Source organism: Octopus bimaculoides, chromosome 4 (assembly GCF_046866305.1).
Source record: "Octopus bimaculoides isolate indiv1 chromosome 4, ASM4686630v1, whole genome shotgun sequence".
Taxonomy (NCBI): domain Eukaryota; kingdom Metazoa; phylum Mollusca; class Cephalopoda; order Octopoda; family Octopodidae; genus Octopus; species Octopus bimaculoides.
In genome coordinates this window covers 23,850,547-23,858,646 of record NC_142931.1, presented here as the reverse complement: position 1 = coordinate 23,858,646, position 8,100 = coordinate 23,850,547, and positions in this window count along the sequence as shown.

Here is an 8,100-nt window from a genome sequence, read left to right as displayed (position 1 = left end):
TAACATACACACATTAATTTTTTTTTAGTCATTGCTTCCCCCATTACCAGCTAAGAGCTTCCTTGTATATACATTCGTATATCCTTATTAATACTAATTGTTGCTATGACTAGTTTATTCCTGCTACAAGATTTTGGATCACAAGTCATATATATTGGCCTGGATCCCAGCCAACATCTTGGAAGTTAGAGGAAAGTATGCAAATCGGATTAGTTCGGCCTCGCCTCGATATGCCAATAAGGTCATTTCAGTGAGTCAGCAAAAGACGACCAGCAAAGAAATCGCCTGATGGAAAAAGATGAAAATCTAACATAATACTAGATAGCTGTCTACACACACATACATACATACATATGTATGTATACTTGTATTTAACCGAACACATTTACACACACACGAACCACCACACACAGATAAAATTATTAATGAACTGAGAGGTTTTATAATTGAATGTTTGTATATATATAAATCTATCTCCTATACTCAGGCTGCCTATCTCTTTCGTCCGTTCTCCTCTGTGCTGCCTCTGTCTTTTTCTGTCTGTATGTCTCTCTCTCAAGCCGTCCCCGCTCTCTCTCTCTGAATGAATATATATATATTATAATGTGCAATATATATATATATTAATATAAATATATATATATATTATTAAATATAATATAATGTGCAATATATATATTATATATATAATGTGCATATATATATATATATATATATATAATGTGCAATATATATATATATAATATATATATATATAAGTGCAATATATATATATAAATACTTAGATATAATGTGCAATAATATATATATAATGTGCAATATATATATATATATATATATATAGTGCATATATATAGATATCTATATATATATATATATATAAGGTGCAATATATATATATATATAATGTCAATATAGTTATATATATAATGTGCAATATAATATATATATATATATGTGCAATATATATATATAATATATATATATAATGTGCAATATATATATATTATATATATAATGTGCAATATATATATATATAGAAGTGCAATATAGATATATATTATATATAATGTGCAATATATATATATATATATATATATATATATAATGTGCAATATATATAGATATATATATATTATTTGCAATATATAGATTATATATGTATAATGTGCAATATATATATATATATATATATAATGTGCAATATATATATATATATAATGTGCAATATATATATATATATAATGTGCAATATATATATATATATATATATATATATATAATGTGCAATTATATATATATATATATATATATATATATAATGTGCAATATATATATATATATATATATATATATAATGTGCATATATATATATATATATATATATATATATATAATGTGCAATATATATATATATATATATATATATAATGTGCAATATATATATATATATATATATATATATATATAATGTGCAATATATATATATATATATATATATATATAATGTGCAATATATATATATATATATGATGTGCAATATATATATATATATATGATGTGCAATATATATATATATATATTATGATGTGCAATATATATATATATATATATATGATGTGCAATATATATATATATATATATGATGTGCAATATATATATATATATATATGATGTGCAATATATATATATATATATATATATATAATGTGCAATATATATATATATATATAATGTGCAATATATATTATATATATATATATAATGTGCAATATATATATATATATATATATATATATAATGTGCAATATATATATATATATATATATATATATAATGTGCAATATATAATTATATAGATATATATAATGTGCAATATATATATATATATATAATGTGCAATATATATATATATATATAGTGCAATATATATATATATTATATATATAATGTGCAATATATATATATATATAATATATATATATATATTATAATGTGCAATATATATATATATATATTATATATAATGTGCAATATATATATATATATATATACTATAATGTGCAATATATATATATATATATATATATATAATGTGCAATATATATATATATATATATATATATAATGTGCAATATATATATATATATATATATATATAATGTGCAATACATATATATATATATATATATAATGTGCATTATATATATATATATATATATATATGTGCAATATATATATATATAATTATATTATAATATATATAATGTGCAATAATATATATATATATATATATATATATATATAATAAATGTGCAATATCCTTATAGAATTAACTATGTATGGTCCTAGACAACCCACTGACACCCACCCCACCAGGAGGACTCAAGCAATATCCAACCTGAATTTCCACAGGGCGGACTGGAAGTCAATTCGCAGAGAGATTCAAAATCAAAACTGGCATGACAGCCTTTCTATACAAGACAATGACCTCCAAACTAAGTCATTTTATGTCAACCATACAAGACATATGCACCCAAATACGTGCCATATAGAAAGACCAGCAAACATGCCAATAGACTTCCTAGAGACAGACAAATCTTATGAGACACAGAACAAAGGTCTCAAACCAGTTAAATAGAGAACTGGAGGATAGGAAAAGGGCTAAATTAAAACTAACACTATTAGAAATAGAAAACAAAATAACTCTCCCATGAAAAGGAGAGAGCAGAGAAGGAGAAGAGAGCAGTAGAAAGCATAAAAACAAACCCCAAGGCTTTCTATAGATTGCAAAGGAGACTGCTACGGTACAGTATAAGATATGCGCTGACTGCAGATCCCACATGGATAAGTGCAGTGCTCAGTACACAATTCAAGAGTGTCTTCACTTCTCCTCTGGGTCACATGCAGATAAAGAACCCAGCTGATTTCTTTGACAATAGCACTCAGCAGAAAAAGACTGCATCCATTACCTACATCGACATTGAAGAGGAAGATGTGATAGCTGCCATAATGAAATGAGCTCAAATTCGGCAACTGGCCCCGATGGTTTCCCACGTGTTCTCTTAAAGTCGTGTAAACAAGAACTAGCAGGACCACTCCGGATACTCTTTCAGAGTTTCCTTGCAATGGTACACTTCCCAAAAAGCTGAAGGAAGGCACCATATGTCCTATCCATAAAGGTGGAAGCCGAGCGAGGCTGGGAACTACAGGCCCATCTCTCTGACTTCACTATTAGCACAGTCATGGAACGAATTGTCAGAAGGAGATTGCTTGCGTTCCTAGAAGAAAATGACTTGCTGAATGAGACCCAGCATGGTTTCCGTCCAAGTAGAAGCTGCCTCACGCAGCTCTGCAGCTTAGACTGGGATTCCTGAAGCGCTACTTGACCATTCAAATGTTGATGTGATATATCTCGACTTGCAAAAGGCCTTTGACAAAGGTTGATCATGGCTTGATGTGTCACAAGCTGCGAAACCTTGGCATAGCTGGTAAATTAGGAGAGTGGCTGCAGACTTCCTGAAGGTAGAAGTCAGACAGTTGCAGCCAATGGAGAACTATCTAGGGAAACACAATATTGAGCGGTGTTCCACAAGGAACAGTTCTGGGGCCACTACTGTTCATAGTGGCCCTTCTGGACATGCCCACGGTCACTCGGAGAGCCACTGTCACTAGCTATGCTGATGACACAAAGATATCTCAGCAATAAGAATCCTGATGATATGTGTAAGCCTGCAGAATGACCTAAATGCAATATATGAGTGGGCAGAGCAAAATAATATGCAGTTCAATGCAAAAAAATTTCAAGTACTGCGCTACAAGACCACAGCACCTCCCAACTGGCATACACAGGGCCTGGAGGTACTGCACATCCCAGAACCACAAACAGTAAGAGATCTGGGCATCAACATGTGTAGTGATGCATCATTTCACATGCACATTGTCAAGTTGACAGCAAAGTGCAGACAACTGGCAGGGTGGATACTGAGGACATTCCGTACAAGGGATCAAGAAGTCATGTTGACTCTGTGGAAGACATTTGTTGTGAGCCGCCTAGACTATTGCTCTCAGTTGTGGTCACCACACAGTGTTAAGCGGACAGCAGAACTCGAGGCAATCAGCGGCCTATACAAAAAAGATCGCCACAGTCCAACAGATGAACTACAGGAGCGACTGAAGGCACTAGGTCTCTACTCCCTGGAGCGCAGGCGGAGAGATATGTAATAATATACATATGGAAAATACTGGAAGGACTGGTGCCAACTTTGGCATCAGTACTACAGGAACGCCCGCACGGGTCGCCACTGCATCTCACATAAGAACGAGATACTGCAGCAGCCTCGGTTTCAGAGGACCTCCGCTTCAATGCCCTACCAAAACATTTGAGAGACATGCAAGACATGGATACGGAGGTCTTCAAGACAAAACTTGACACTTTCCTCTCCACGGTACCAGACGAACCAATGGCTCGTATGAGACACAGTTTAGGGCAGCTACGTCAAATTCTCTTATACACCAGATGTGCCATCAAAACTCTGATTGGACCATGTCAGGTGGGGCGAAGAGCCATGCGAGGAACGTGAAAATCACGGTGGTGTACTAACATGACCGCAGCCACTTGGCTGAAACACATAAATAAATAAATAATAAATTATATATATAATGTGCAATATATATATATATATATAATGTGCATATATATATATATATATATATATATAATGTGCAATATATATATATATATATATATATATAATGTGCAATATATATATATATCTATATATAATGTGCAATATATATATATATATATATATATATATATAATGTGCAATATATTATATATATATATATATATGGGAGATATACAAAAAATAACAACAGACGAGGACAGGTGGTGTAAATACACAAAGTATATATTAGTATGACGCTCGGGAATACGGAAAGTCTTTGACGTTTCGAGCTACGCTCTTCAACAGAAAGAATACGGAGACAAGGAGAAAAACACGGAGAAAAAAAATTGAATAGTGTATATAATGTGCAATATATATATATAGATATATATATAATGTGCAATATATATATATATATATATATATATATATATATATATATATATGTGCAATATATATATATATATATATATATATAATGTGCAATATATATATATATATATAGTATATATAATGTGCAATATATATATATAATATATATATTATATATATATAATGTGCAATATATATATATATATATATATATATATATATATAATATAATGTGCAATATATATATATATATATATATATATATATATATATATAGATATATAATGTGCAATATATATATATATATATATATATATAATGTGCAATATATATATATATATATATATATAATGTGCAATATATATATATATACTATATATATATAATGTGCAATATATATATATATATATATATAATGTGCAATATATATATATATATATATATATATATAATGTGCAATATATATATATATATATATATATATTATATATAATGTGCATATATATATATATATATATATATATATAATATATATAATGTGCAATATATATATATATATATATTATGTGCAATATATATATATTATATATTATGTGCTTTTATATTATATATATATATGATGCTTTATATATATATATATATATATATATATATTATGTGCTTTATATATATATATATATGATATATATTATGTGCTTTATATATATATATATATACATTATGTGCTTTATATATATATATATAATATATATATATATTATGTGCTTTATATATATATATATATATATATATATTATGTGCTTTATATATATTATATATATATATATATATATATATATAATATATATTATGTGCTTTATATATATATATATATATATATATATATATATATATATATTATATTATGTGCTTTATATATATATATATATATATATATATATATATTATTTGCTTTATATATATATATATATATATATATATATATATATATATATATATATATTATGTGCTTTATATATATATATATATATATATATATATATATATATTATGTGCTTTATATATATATATATATATAGTGCTTTATATATATATATATATATATATATATATATATATATATTATGTGCTTTATATATATAATATATATATATATATATTATGTGCTTTATATATATATATATATATATATATATATATATATATATATTATGTGCTTTATATATATATATATATATATATATATATATATATATTATGTGCTTTATATATATATATATATATATATATATATAATATATATATATATATATTATGTGCTTTATATATATATATATATATATATATAATATATATATATATATATATTATGTGCTTTATATATATATATATATATATATATAATATATATATATATTATGTGCTTTATATATATATATATATATATATATATATATATATATATATATATATATATTATGTGCTTTATATATATATATATATATATATATATTATGTGCTTTATATATATATATATATATATATATATATTTATATATATACATGCATATACGTATATATATATATGCATATAATTATATACCTACATACATACATATATAATATATACATATATATATATATATATATATATATATATAAATACACACACACACACACACACACATATATAAATATACTTCACGATGTCGTGCAGCTACTGTTTATACATTGCTCAGAGATTCATTATTAAATATATGTTTTTATTTTTTCCATTTAATCAGTATCAGTTAAAAAATGTGGCCATGCTGGGGCACTACTTTTATGCTACACTGTTATTATTGAGAGCCTCCTCTGATATGTAGCATTTGGTAAATGAAGGAGCTTGATATCGCTGCGCTCATTTGTACCTCCTGCCGCGAGGTACGTTCATCTGGGTCTCTCGACAGGAAGAGATCCAGTTTTGTTTTAAAAAATACCTTCATCCACATTGTATAGGTCCCTCAGGCTCTTTGTGAGAATATTAAATATATATATATATTTATGTATAAAGAAAGAAAAGGATAAAGAGACCAATGGCAAAGTTAGAATTATATTTTATGGATAAAGTCTTACAGCTGTAATAATCTATTCCTCTAATATTACCGTCTCCGATGAAGAGATACATTGGATTTTCCCTGAAACAGCTGTAAGACTTTATCCATAAAATATATTTCTAACTTTGCCATTGGTCTCTTTATCTTTTTCTCTCTTTATACATACACACGTTAATACACGACAGGCGCAAGACTAGCCGGTATACAGCACTTACTCGGTATTACCTGTATCTTTGGGTTTGGTTGACTTCAATACCCTTCATGACCTTCATATATATATATATATATATATATATATAATTTAAATAATAATAGTAAAAATTGATATTAATTAAATTAATATCAATTTAAACCAGTGGCCTAGCATATTGAAAAAATCTGAAGACTCAGAAAATTATATTACATACATATAAGAGGAATGACCACTAGGTGGATTCCTAATATGCTAAAGGTAGACCCCATATAGTCTGACCACTAAGAAAAATTGTTCTCAAGGAATTTCGGCAAACGCCAGAACGTAAAGCGAGCAAAACAAATGAAAAGATACAAAATATAGTGATTAGTCACATACCTAGATTTCATTGTTACCATTTACATTACGTAAATGTCTGTAAATCCTCGGTGTGACCGTCATGGAAAATATAATTCGAAGAACTATACACGAGACGTTCTCCCGAGAGAGAACATGCATACATATTTGGGAGTATATTTCAAATGTCTCCGTTTTGGCGCACCGAAGCCGGAAATGACTCTACAGAAAATAATTTTCTGCATCGAAACTTGCTGATTAGAGGCTATTGTTATTTAAATTTAAATCATAAGGGTAAAAATTGATATTAATTAAATTAATATAAATTTAAACCAGTGGCCTAGCATATTGAAAAAAAGCTGAAGATTCAGAAAATCATATTCCATACATGTAAGAGGAATAACCACCATGTTCTTTATCGTTGTAAACATTA